Genomic DNA, 14,297 nt, shown 5'->3' on the forward strand with positions numbered 1-14,297 from the left:
AACCCAGAAAAAAATCGAGGACAATCAGGGACATTTTTCAAATATTAATACTTTTAACTTGACACATTGGCAGAATAAAAGAATGTTAATCACTATACATTTTGCAAAATAAAATAAATCTATACCTCTTACTTACTGCCATTGTTTATTGAGTATAATTCACCACCTTTCCTCCAACAGTCACCAGTTTTAGGAGGAATTAAGAGGGACAGAGCTAAATTTTGGAGTCTAAATCAGGAACATCCCTGGACAGTTGAGAGGTATGATAGATGTACTTTGTTTGCAGTGGGAGAAGGGGTACTAATCCCCACAGCTGTACTGCTGAGGTTCTCAGCACTTGGTTAAAAGGTGAGTGATATTTTTATGTGCTCAGCTTCAGGCACAAGAAAGGTTTGAGGTACCATGTATCCTGAAATGCTGATGCCATTTTTAACACTAAAGTTTTCATGCCTCCTCTGTCATCTCATCCAAGAATGGGCAGTACAAAGAAAGTAGGAAAAACTGCTTCCTTAACAGTGGCAGACAGTTCAAAAAGAAAAGTAGTGTCAATCCCAGCTTTCTTTATTTGAAGCTAGCACATTTTATAACCATAGTAAAACATTTTAATAACTAAAATAGCAATACAGTAGCATTCAATCTACAACTGGGAAAGGCTTATAGTTTACTCAAACAAAATAAAATAATACATCAATTTGCTTGACTAAGAGGCAAAGTGAATATGTGAGGATTCTCAATACATATGATCATTACTAAACCTACACAGAAATGTACAGATTTTCAACTGAACCCCCCCCCCCCCAAAAAAAAGGATAAAGATGCAATAACTCTTGGCTAACAGAGAAACACTTCAACCTGCACCTTCTTGCAGAATACTGCTTGCATAATCCAGCCCTACCCTACCTTACACAATAGTCTGGGGAGGGACTGAACTGAGATTTTTTAAATGTTTCAGAGCTCTTCCTGTATTTCTCGTAGTGTAACCTAAAAAAGTACCACTGACACACCTCAATTAACTTGAAGAGTGCACCTCAGGTATATTTAATTTAGTCTTAACACAGCCTGGCCTCTGCCTGTTCCCATTCTGACAATGATACATAATGATCCAAAGAGGTATGTTTAGCCAGTGTTAGATGACAACCGTTTTTGTTAGGTCTTCCAGCCTGCACTATACTCAGAATACTACACAAGGCACCATTCAGTGCTACATAATCTCCAGAGACACAAATGGCAGCACAGAGGCAATGTTATGCCCTAACAGATGGCATAAAAAGTGATAGTAAAACAAAGTCTGAAATCTTTGTCAAATATTAAATTACTCGTCACTTTGTGGTTAACAATTCTCAATTAAAAGCATAAAATACCCTCTGTAGTTTACAAAATTAAACTATTTGGACCACATCTTTAAATGATGATAAACAAAAATATAACTGACAACATAACCACCCCCATTCTCTGCCTAGAAGAAACTGCCATACTTTTAAGCAGTAATTGGAAAGACAGCATACTAATTTTGAAATACTCATCAGGTGTCTTCAAGATGAAAATAATTATGTACAAGCTCCTGAACACTACAAAGTGTCAAACCAATTATAGATAAACTATTTCTATCCAAACTGAGCTGCATATTTTGCAGTTCAGCTGTAGAATTTTTGTCAGAATCAGTCTACATGCCATCAAAAAACTATCTAGCAGTGAAATGAAAGACAATTCTCCTGATGAACTAAGATATCTCATACCAAAACCAAGTAAAAAGCACTGTTATTAATGATACATATACCTTTAAAATTATACCATTTTCAACTGAAATATTTACCATTCACAGAGTGCAATTCAAATATTGACATCTATTTATCTTGGTGAGATCGTAAGGGTGTTACAAAGCCTTAGTATAACGTCAGATGTTGATCGTGTAGACCTGAATATAGTATACTGCACAGGTTGCCCATGTTTCTAATTGCATAGCATTTCAAACAAATGGTTATAAACCACACAGCAGATAATAAAACTGGGCAAGGCATTATAGTATTCCATCATTAGTATAAGGAATAAACTGTACTTGGTATTCCATCATTAATATCAGGACTAATGTGCACTTCTACTGCATTTTACTCTTGTCAAACAAAATAAAAGGGTAGGATTTGCATACACACACACTGGCAAATAAAGATCTTGAAGTAGATTTTATAAGCATGTATCAGCAAATTACCAGGAAAGACATGAAAAATAGAAAATATCAGTCTGCTTTTACAGCATTCACACAGGTTTTCTGGTGCTAAATGCTGATGCATTAATTTTCCAATTACCCACTTAATCCACTTTCAGCATTGCAGGAGAGCTGGAGGCTGTGGACCCTATATGACATTCATTAGTGCAAGGCAGATAACTAATCTTAAATGGGAGCTAGACCCATTGTAAGACACATGTACAGACATACACTCAGTAAACATGCCCATGGGGAGTTGGAAGATCACCAGTTTATCAACAGTATGTATTTGGGATGTAGGAGGAAACCAAAGCACACAGCAAAAATTCAAGTGTATTCAGAGAGGATGTGCGGGTCTGCACAGAAGACACCACAACTGAGAACCAAAACAGAGAACCAACGAAGGACTGTAAAAGCAGCAATGATAACTATAAAGCTCAACAGTTTTCTGTCAGTGTATGACACCAAGTACATTTATATATAGAGCAAGTTGCTTAATATACTAACATGCATTGCACTGTTTCTAAAATAAGCATGGTTAATTTATTGTGAAAGATTTTAAACAAAGTCCTAGGTCTTCATAATAGCTTGAAAGACAAACATCTGTTACAGTTAATGACACATTAGTTGTCTATGTCTGTCAGTACCCGAACAATGAATACCAGGTGGGGAACCCAACTTCAGTGGCGAGACACTAATGCAAATCCTTCTGAAAAAAGGAAAGATGTATAATGTGATGCATCTGTACCAAATAAAGATTTATATAGGGGGCTGTCAGACTAAATACAATCTAACAGCCACTTTAATGGTCCAGAATGAGCATTAAACAAGAAAGGGCACTGAATGCAAAGTTTGCAGATTCAAATTTTAAGTTCTGTGCAACAAAGATGGCAAAGCAACTGGCACAACAAAAGGCCTAGTGGTTAAATAGCACAATGCACATATATACAGAAGCTGTAACTTAACCACTCTCAAAAGGTCCACAAATTGGACCCCAGGATCCCAGACAGGGGTGAAAAAGAGGATGCATTAGGAGTGATGGACAAAATTTAGTATATGTACTTGGGAGCCCTATGATTCATCAAAGCACAGATTGTGCAAGTCCTGTCCTAAAGACTGCATTATGCTGAAAACAATGCAGTTTCTTTATGAACCAGCCTATGACACTGATATCACCCCATCAAAATCAGTTTTCCCAGAGTTGCAGCAGTCTTGAAATATGACAGTACAGCGGTATAAAAGGAATGTTTTAAAATGTCTTTAAAGAACACTTTCCACCTGGGAACAAATAGCATTTTTTTGGTTATCACAAGCCTTGACCAGCAAACCCTTTCCAACACTATATCCTGCTTAGCAGTAGAGTAAAGTATTGGTAGGATGCACATGTGGCCACTTACATTTTCACTATCACCTAACTGGTCCTGCATGTAGAATGTGCAAGGCACATAATGCCAACTACACTGTGATGGTACAACATTAAATCTCACTGTCAAGAAAGACAGACATGCAGTCCAACACAAGATTAGTCAGAATGCATGCAACTGAGGCAAACATTCTATTTTTTAAGTCACAGGTGCCTCATCAGAAAGTTTGAAGGTAACCAGTGGTGTATCGCATGGCTCAGTGCTGGGATCCCTCCTAATCAGGAAGAAGGACCTCTTGCTAACAGAGTTTGCAGATGAATGCAACTGACAGTTGTTGTCAAGTCCCTCCGTCTCCATAATGAAATCCTTCAGCAAGAACGTGCCCACATAAATATCTGGTGTACTGAAATTATTTTCAAATTAAATGCAAAAAAGTGCAGTAGTGACACATTTGGTAGGCTGTCCCTCCTCTCATCATACAATATAAGGCAACACCTCACTACAAAATGAGAATGCAGTTAGGGGCTTACGAACAAATGTTGGTAATTCCCTCTCTTTTGATAATCATGTGACAACAGTAGTCAGAAAACTCTCCAACTTAGCACAGATGATTGCCAAGGGAATATCATCCAGGTCTAAAGAGATCATTGGCCTACTCAATGTTGAATATAAAGGAACAATCACGGAGTACAATGCCCCACTTGAGATGCACTTCAATAAACAAATCAAACTATTAAAAAGCTCACAGGCTTAAAGACCTAATCTACCAAGAGAGGATGGAAGCACTGTCCCCCTATTTAGTATCCTATAGACTCTTAAGGGAAGATTTATACCTTGTCTTCTGCTCTATTAGAGACCCAGCTGTCCTGGATCTCCTTTATTTCTGCAAATACTACAAATAGAACACCCAAAGTCCTAAATCATCATAAGATAAATAACACAACATGAAGAGACAGATTCACTACACGTCTCCTCCCCCACTTCTGGATCAGACTACATTTGCAGGTTAAGAAGTGTGATACATTATCATTCTTCAACCAGAGCCTAGATGACTGAATGGGTATATACAAATTTACCACAGGAATGACTGTCCTAGACCTCTTGAAAAAGGGGGTACAGATAAAGCATAAATGGTCATAAGACTCAGTTGCCGTGAAACTCATCTCCCTTCCCCCAAGAAAGTTTAGTTGAACTTCTGTCATTCAGTCCTAATTTTACACTGGCAGCTTCTCATCAGGCACTAGGCACATTTGTCAAACACACACCATCTGTATCCCACCACCACTACTGCACTTCATGACAGGTGATCTATTGGCTGTCATAAACATGTACCATGTGTTACAGGCACAGGGGCACTAGCATAAAGGACACTAGAATGAAGGCAATGTTGGATGAAACCATCTAAACTGGCACTGCATTTGGAAACAATCGGACAAGTGTTTTGGAGGGCAAAGTCCTTCAAAACTCAAGGGCTGTACACCTGCAGCCCAATCACGTGCTCTCTTCCTATGATAATAAACTCTAACACTACTATACCTTGGAAGAAATTAGATTTTCCCATACAACATCAAGTTCAGTCACAAACTATTTGATGAAGTGTACCTGACTGCATATGCTGTCTTCCCACCAGGGTCTGACTGCATATGCTGTCTTCCCACCAGGGTCTTACTGCATATAGGTTCATAGGTTGATACTAGACTATCTGCCCTAGGGAATTTATAATCTTAGCCAGAGTATGTTTGGCTTTCGCCACCCTTTAAGATTAGTTGACTATGCCTCTGTATAGTAGGTCACAGAAGGTAGCCCTTTTAAGGTTTGTTTACTGTACCTCTGTCAAGCAGCGACACAGGAGAGATCCCAGGGGTAAACTTACGATCTCCCATCCATTCGTCAAGATTTCTCTTGAAGAGAGTCAGTGAGGGGCTCTGCCTGACATGGATTGGGATTTTGTTCCAAAGTGAGGGGAGCCTATGGGATATTAATCTGTCCCTCCAGCATGTCCTACTTATTTCTGTGCTGAGGTTCAGGTCCCTGGAGCGTGTAGCTCTAAGGGATTTAGATTTCCTGAGGTGAAGCATGTCCATTAATTCTGGGTTGGACATGGCTTTATACGTCAGACACAGATCGCCTCTGAGTAGGTGGTACGCAACTGAGTAGAGCTAGAGTTTCTTTAGCCGAACTGCATAGGGCATCTGTTTGAGCCCCTTGATCCTCTTGGTGAGATACTTTTGGGGTCTTTCCAGTTGCTGAAGGTGTCGGGTAAGGTACATCCCAAACGGGGCACTGTACTCAATTATGGGCCTGATAAGTGATGAGTAGAGGGGCACAATGACCTCTCTTGATCTAGATGTGAACCCTTTCATGATAAGGTGGGCTATATAGAAGGTCTTTCTAACCACTTTGGCAACGTGATTGTCAAATGAGAGATTGCTATCTACTTGGGTCCCCAAGTCCCTAATTACTTCTTCCGTACTTAATAGATTACCACTTATGTGGTAATTTGTGGGCACTTTGTTTTTTCCAAAGGGGATGACTATGCACTTTTTGGCATTTAGCTTTAGGCCATGGCCCTGGCACCAGTTATCCGTCTCTGTGAGACCCTTTTGGAGGATGCTTGTGTCAGTCGGAGAGTCAATTATAGCATCCAATTTGCAATCATCTGCGAACTTGGTCAGCCATACTCCACCCATGTTAGCCTGTACCTCGGAGAAATATATACCGAACAAGAGAGGTCCCAGGACTGAGCCTTGTGGGACACCACTTGTAACTGGTTTAGAGTCTGACATGGCACCTGCTATTCTGACCATGTGGGTTCTATCCCTGAGCCAGTTTGCAACCCATCTTGTGACATAGGGGTTGATATTTAAGCTGGTGAGCTTATTTATGATGCCCGAGTGGGGTATTGTGTCAAAGGCCTTTGCGAGGTCCAGGTAGGCTGTGTGGACTACCTTCCCTTCATTTATGGCTTTGGTAACTGTTTCAAAGAAGTCAACCATGTTCAAGAGGCAAGATCTGCCCTTAACGAAGCCGAATTGGGTAGGATCTAGTGTCTGGAGGTTCCCAATGTCTTTGTTTATAATTTCCATGATGATACGTTCCATAGCTTTGCAGACCAGGTTAGTCAGGCTTATAGGGCGATAGTTTCCGGGGTCTGTTGTGGCACCACCTTTGTGGAGTGGGACCACTGTTGCTGTACGCCATTCCTTGGGAACATATCCTGTAGTAAGGCTGAGATTGAACAGTGACTTTATATGAAAGTTTAGTTCTTCTTGGAGCTCATGTAAGACGCAGCCCGGGACACCGTCTGGTCCCATTGATGCTGTGTTTTTTGCTTTGGAGAGGGCAGCTCTCACCAGTGCATCTGTGATCTCAGGTAGGCTACACTCTGTTGGGATAGACATTTGCTCTTTTAGCGGGGAAGGGGGGGGGGGAGTTTGCACTGAACCTTTCTGCCAGGATGTTGGCAATGTCTGTGGGTTCAGTGAATTTTTTGTCATTTTGCACTAACTCAGAGCATATCTGGGAGTTGCCTCCCAGGTTTCTGACATAACTAAAGAAGGCCTTGTGATTATCTTTAGTGTCTTGTGCAATTTTTCTTTCAAAGCTGGCCTTAGAAGATTTTATGAGGGATCGTAGTTTCTTGCTAGTACTGATCAGTGACTCCTTCCCTTTTTGGGATTTTGCTCTGTCATGCAGTAGCTTTCTCCTTCTGTTGTATAGCTTATTTATGGCCGGGGTCCACCAGACAGGTATCCTGCCTTTGGAGGAGTGAGTCTTGGTTTTATTTGGGATGGCATGCTCCATGCATTCCTGTATGTGTCCATAGAATGTTTTTGTAAAGGATTCTGCATTTTGGGCCATACTGTCCACTGGCCCGGGGGCTTTGAAGGATTCCACCTCAGTTTTGAGGAGTGTGAAGTTTGCTTTTGAGAAGTTCTTCACCGTGGTTTCCTTGGCTAGGGGTGGGGACAGAATATGGATGCTCAGTGAAATTTGTTTATGGCCTGATCTTACCAATGAGGGATATACCTCTGGTGTGGAATATAGAGACCCCATGTTGGTGATGACCAGATCCAGTATGTTTTCCCCTCTTGTGGGAGTGGTGACCAGTTGTTCCATAGCATGTGAGTTTATAAATTCTAGGAACCATTGGGCGAGGGTGTTTGGGCTTGAGTAGTTTTCCCAATCGATGTTTGGGTAGTTGAAGTCACCCAATATAATAGTGTTTGGAGAGACCTTCATATTCTTCAGTGTTCTCAGGAAAGCCGAGTGAGGTTCCTGTGTTTGGGAGGGTGGTCTGCAGGCTACAAACTGAAAGGCAGTTTTGCCCACTGTTAGTTGCACATGGATGGTCTCCGAAGTTTCGTGCAGTGCCACTAGTAGCCTGGAGGTGTGGGTATCTTTGATAAATATGGATACTTCCCCTCCTTTTGTGGTTAGGTCCGAGTTTTGGGACTGGAAAGCATGGTATGAAGTGTAGCCTGGTAGTGCTGGGGTGCTCTCGGGAGCCTTGAACCAGGTTTCTGTTACTGCACAGATATCGATATTCTCCATACTGAGGAGAGTCTCGAGTGCGTGCATCTTGAGGTTTAGAATTCTGGCATTGAGCAGCATTACCCTTAGTTTTTTTTTTCTTTGTGTTGTCTATGGGGCTGGGTTTGTCTTTTGAGTCTTGCCTAAAAAGGCACTATGGGGGAGGCAAGAGCCTTAGCCAGTATTCGAAAACCCAGGGGTGACAGGTGCAAGCCGTCCCTTGCGAAGCAACGTGGCTTGTCGAGCATGTCATCCCAGGCTTAGGCCACGTAAATTGCACACATCATGGTTAATCTATCACCTTAACATGCTTTCAGTTACTTCATAAGTTACTTTTCTTGATTCCCCAGTATTATGCCTCGCAAACTGCATTTAGTACTTTGGGACTTCAGTCGAAGATCACAGACAGTGTATATACTGTAGTCATCCTTTTATGGTGTTTCTTTGTTCCCCACAGTTGTGCAACTGTGGAATTAGGATATTTAAATAAGTGGGGGTGTGAAGGCAAAGATCCCTAAATGAAGGGGCAGAATGTCTTGCACCCCTGCAAATGAGTATTTTGGTGTGATGTGCTGGGTAGTTGTGTCAATCATTTGTGATTGATGCATCAGTTTGCAGGCATTTGGGAGTCAATCTTTCATAGGGGTAGCATACAACACACATCCCCTGTGCAAGTACACTCATTCATTTTCTGACACCAATTTTATCTCATTCAGGATCAAGGAGAAGATGGATCCTAATCTGCTGCTCAAAGGGCATAAGATAGAGAACCTTAGTCTTAGACAGGACACCAGCCATCATAAGAAGAGAGCACAAGCGTGCACGCGCAGACACACATCCACAGAGAGTTCTACTACTTCACCTAGTCACGTCTTAGGGATGGGGAAGAGAACTGAAGACCATGGCAAAAACCAAGGGGTATAAAAACAGAACATGCAGACTCCACAGAGAAAGTACCTCAGCTGGAAGTGAACTACACAAACAAGCACTGTAAGGAGGCAGTTCTGTTTATTTGATCAACCATATACTACTGTTAAAAACAAATCATTACACTCCCCATTTTTTCTCATTCCTTATTACACACCCCCCTTCATGATTTAATTGTAAATACATATTGTTTCTTCATGAATTACCTTGAATATGTTTTACTCATACAGAAACTTTTGGTCTTTAGCCTATAAATTTGCACTGTTTTGCATGAAGTACTCTGTATATAATACAACTGCCCACACATATGCAGTCCAACAGCACTTTTTTCTGGACCTTTTTCTCTCCTCTATCTAACTCAGTGTTGATCTTCACCAGCTGAACACGGGCCCATTCATAGCCTGGCAGTGTGGGATCACCCTACAGATCTGCCAGGGTAAGAGTCTGTATGGAGGGGGACATTAGCTTGGCAGATGCTGGGAGTGCTCTAACAGAACCCAGCAATGGAGGGAAATTTTTTCTAGTTATGCACCTTACCCATCCCCCACATGGTGAAATACACACCTGCATCACAGCAGGGACTGTCTAACACTCCACTATGTCCAAGCATTTGAGCTCTCTCACAGGAAAGGACAGGCACTACCATCGCTGGCTTCGGCAGCCACAGTGCATGCCTCCTCAAGGACCAGCCCCTGCTTTTAGTGTTTCTGAGATCCTCACCTCACACCACCAGATTGGTAGGCAAACCTGGCTGGGAAGCCACCTCCCTCCTAAGCAGCACTCATCCATACTCTCTGAGCTACTAACTGAACAAAGGGTCACCCAAATTATAGTCAGGGGGTTATCCCTCTATACCACTGGCTAGCTTCACTCCTACAGTGCTTTAATACTTTTAACATAACACTGGCACTTGGGCTACTTCTGACACACCTACACACAGGATCAGTACGGTACCCTGGTCAACAAACTTATAAATATTCAACCACTTGCGCAACAATCACCCCACTATACAGTCTCTCCTGTACCTAGAGTTACAGGTAAATATAACTCGATCATTCACCGTCCACATGTCTACCAGACAGTAAATTACCAGCAGATATCTGGGAGAAGGCAAGGGCATGATATTCACTGTTTTATTTAGAGTGAGGAGGAAATATTAATCTAAGGTTCCAGAGCAGCATTGTTGGCATGTCCTCATTTCAATTAATGTTTAGATGATGAATATATATGACATCCTGGAAACAGCCTCACAGAATTCTTGAACAGGAACATCTCTGTAGGATACAGTAAATCTCTTCAAGGATGGATAATCCAAAATCTATCACTGACAAGACCACAATGAATCTACATACTCCAGAAGCATAACATTTTAACACACTGCTAAGCCACCTAACATGAGCAGACAAACAAAATATACACACACACACACACACACACACACACACACACACACACACACACACACACACACACACACAGAGAAGACTCGCAAATTAACATATAAAACCATACCCACACAGGACTTTTTTTATGAGGGGTAAAGACACACACACACACACACACACATATAATTTTAACTTCAAAAGGTGTCAGTGTCACAGACGAAAGAAAATGGCAACTCTTGGAATTCTGACAATATCCCATGTAATTTTGCTTTACACCCTTCATTCAATACTGCCGTCTCAAAAAAGGCAATGTTACATGACCAGGCTTCAAAAAGCAGCATCAATTCCAAAGGCAGTGATGCACATTTACTGGAATATCCCCAGAGATCAATCAACTAGCTTATAATAGAACTTGACACAAAAAAAGAAGTAATGTACTCACCATAACGTTTCATGTTTGTAGTCCATCTCACCCTTCATTCTTACACATGGGTTTGAAGCCGATCCTCGACTCTGACTCTGCCTTTTTACAAGCTCAAAGTCTTCTAGTTGGCTCATGGCTAGGTAGGTATTCCATGGTGCACCAGCACAATCCCCAGATCTTGTTTGCTGCTAACTAAGAGAAATAATAAAAATACATACAGAAAGAACCCAATAATAAAAGGTCTACAATTAATAATAATAACAATTTTTTTCTGTCTCCAGATCCTTCCAGGATGGGGGTAGGAGGGTGGGTTCACAAGAATGAAGGGCGAGATGGACTACAAACATGGAACGTTATGGTGAGTACATAACTTCTTTATGTTCTGTAGTCCTATCTCGCCTTCATTCTTACATATGGGACAGCTTCCCTAGCACCTTATTCTTGGGTGGCTCAAGGAAAAATACTCCTGAGTACCGTGGAACCAAAGGATGCTCTACCCCTGGAGGTCAAAAACAATTTATAATGAGTAATAAATGTGTGAGAGGTAGCCCAAGTTGCTGCTGCACAGATATTACCAAGCAGGACCTTGGCTTGAAAGGCTGCAGAAGTAGACTGAGATCACGTTGAATGAGCCTTAATTTTGAAAGGTAAAGGCTTACCATCAGAAGAGTTAATGTAAGCTATACAGCTAGAGATCCAATTAGAGAGGGTCATTTTGGAAACTGGTAGGCCTAATCTGGAGTCTGAGAAGGAAATAAATAATTGGTCTGACTTCCTGAATTCCTTCGTCCGGTGCAAATAAAAACGTAATTGTCTATGAACATCCAGCTGATGAAACCTGTATTCTGCTGAGTTGTAATGATTAGGGAAGAACAGCGGAAGCTCTATGGACTGGTTCAAAGTGTTTTGGGAATAGATCTTGGGGACAAAGGCTGGATTAGTACAAAGAGATATTCTCTTTCTGTGAAATATCAGATAAGGGGGTTTGACAGACAGTGCTTGTAACTCTGACACTTGTCTAGCAGATGTGATTGCCACCAGACAGAAATTTCAAAGGAGACGAATGAGATGGCTCAAAGGGTGGAGACGTTAATTTGGATAGGACAAAATTCAAGTCCCATGAAGCAACCATTTCCTGAAGGGGAGGTCTTAACAAAGTGGCACCTTTAAGGAAGATCTTGCACAACCTATGTGACATCAGATTAGAATCTTGTAGACCTAGATGAAAATTAGAAATCGCTGCCAATTGAACCCTGATTGTGGCAGCCGCAGATCCCTGGTGGAAAAGTTCAGACAAGAATTCCAAAACCACTGGAATAGAAGCAGTATAAGGGTCAACATTCCTTTCCTCAGCCCAGATAGAGAAACTCCTCCATTTACTGGAATATAATTTCCTAGTGGAGGGTTTATGAGAAGATGTAAGGATAGGAGTCACGGAGGGTGAGAAATCGTGAAGCCTGACTAGGGATGGAACTGAAGCAGCCAAGCAGTCAAATTGAGAGTGTGTAAGCTGAGGTGAAGCGAGCCTGACATGTGTGTCAAGAGATCTGGCACTAGGTCCAGAGTCCATGGATTGTCTAAAAGGTGAGGCCCGAGAAAGGGGAACCAAACTTGCCGAGGCCAGTAAAGAGTAATGAGGATCAGTTTGCTTCCCAGCTGTTTCGCTTTCTGAATCACCTTTGATACGAGAGGAAAGGGAGGGAAAGCATAAGGAGACCCAGAGGCCAATCGTGAACAAGTGCATCTCTCAGTGACTTCCCCGGAGGGGCGGGGTGAGGGAGAAATAGCTGAAGCATTTGGCATTGACTGGGCTGGCAAAGAGATCGCAGAAAGGCTGTCCCCATCTGCTGAAAATCTGCTCCACTATTTCCTGCTTCAGAGACCACTTGTGAGGCATCAAAATTGCCCGGCTGAGCTTGTCGGCTATCATGTTGGTTGTCCCCGGGATGTGCATCGCCACCAGAAAGCACTGGGAAGATATCGCCTATTTCCAAACCCGAATGGGCTCTCGACAGAGTGGTTATGATCTGGTTCCGCCTTGTTTGTTGGTATACCATGCTACCGAGATGTTGTCCGATTGTATTGTAATCGTCCCAAGAGGGAGAAGGTCGTGAAGTGCTTGCAACGCCAGGAGCACCGTCCTCATCTATAGAACACTGATATGCAGGTGAGCCTCGTGATCTTGCCATGTGCCTTGGACAGCCCTGCCTGGATAATGCCCCCCCACCCTATCTGTAAGGCATCCATGGTCACAGTGGCAATGGGTTGGCGAGGGACAAATGGAGTGTCCATGGTTAACTGATTGGGTTGAAGCCACCAAATGAGGTCCTTCTTGCAAGAGTCTGTTAACAGAATGTGGTGAGTTAAGGGCAGTTGTTGGAAGGACCACTGGGATGACAGGAGCCACTGAAGAATCCACATGTGTAGTCTGGCTAGTGGCACTAGTAGTATGGTAGAAGCCATGGTCCCTAGAAGCTTCAGAACAGTCTTGGCCTTGACTTTTTGGACAGAGACAAGACAGTGAATTTGAAGTAGCAGATTCTGTGCCATTTCTACTGGAAAATTAGCCAACATGGCTACTGTGTCTATTTCTGCGCCTTTAAAAATCACAAATTGAGAGGGCAATAAGGCAGATTTTTCCCAATTTATAGTAATCCCCAACTGGGCACAAAGTTGAATAGTAGCCTCCCTGGTCTGAAGAAGTAGATGCCTGGTGGGGGCAGTCAGGAGCCAGTCCAGATATGGAAACATCTGGAATCCTCGACATCTCAGGTGAGCTGTCACTACTGCCATACATTTGGTGAACACCCTGGGGGCTGTGGTGAGACCAAAGGGCAGAGCACAAAACTGGTAGTGACTGGCTCCCAGCCAGAAGCATAGATGACTCCTCAATGCCCTGTCCATTTTTAAGTGGTAGTAAGCGTCTTGAAGGTCTATTGAGCACATCCAAGTGTCTTTCCCTAGTAACAGGACTACAGACTGCAGTGTTACTATCCACAACTTGTCCTTCTTTACAGATTAATTTAATTTGCTATGGTCCAAGATGGGCCTCCAGTCCCCTGTACATTTTGGCACTAAAAAAATCTGGAGTAAGTTTCGAATCCTATTTGGTCTGTGGGGACAGTTTGGATGACTCTTTGCCAGCAACTTGTTGACTCCCACAGTTGCTTGATCCCTGTGATTGGGTGGAACATCTGGATCCTCTTGGGGATATAAGGTGGCAGAGAAAAGGGTATGGAATAACCTCTGGTGATAATTCTTTATACCTATCTGTCTTGAGTGATACTTAGCCAGGCTTCCGGATACAAAAAAATGCGACCCCCGACCAGCTCCAGAGAAGCACAGTTGGACCCCACATCAGAAGCACTGGTAGGGCCAGCCCTGAAACAAATCACAGCCCCCCTGGTTTTGCGGTCCGCCCCTGCCTCTAGGGCAATGTCTACCATTTCCTCCTCCTCCTC

General features: G+C 42.6%; 1 protein-coding gene across 1 annotated transcript in view; it reads right to left on the reverse strand.

Annotated features, from left to right (window-relative positions):
* The window catches only part of MYO1D (myosin ID), a 2,136,961-nt gene that overhangs the window by 1,844,403 nt on the left and 278,261 nt on the right, over positions 1-14,297 (reverse strand). The gene's annotated exons all lie outside the window — the stretch shown is intronic.

Source organism: Protopterus annectens, chromosome 13.part0, assembly GCF_019279795.1.
Source record: "Protopterus annectens isolate FY-2018-M chromosome 13.part0, PAN1.0, whole genome shotgun sequence".
NCBI lineage: Eukaryota > Metazoa > Chordata > Ceratodontiformes > Protopteridae > Protopterus > Protopterus annectens.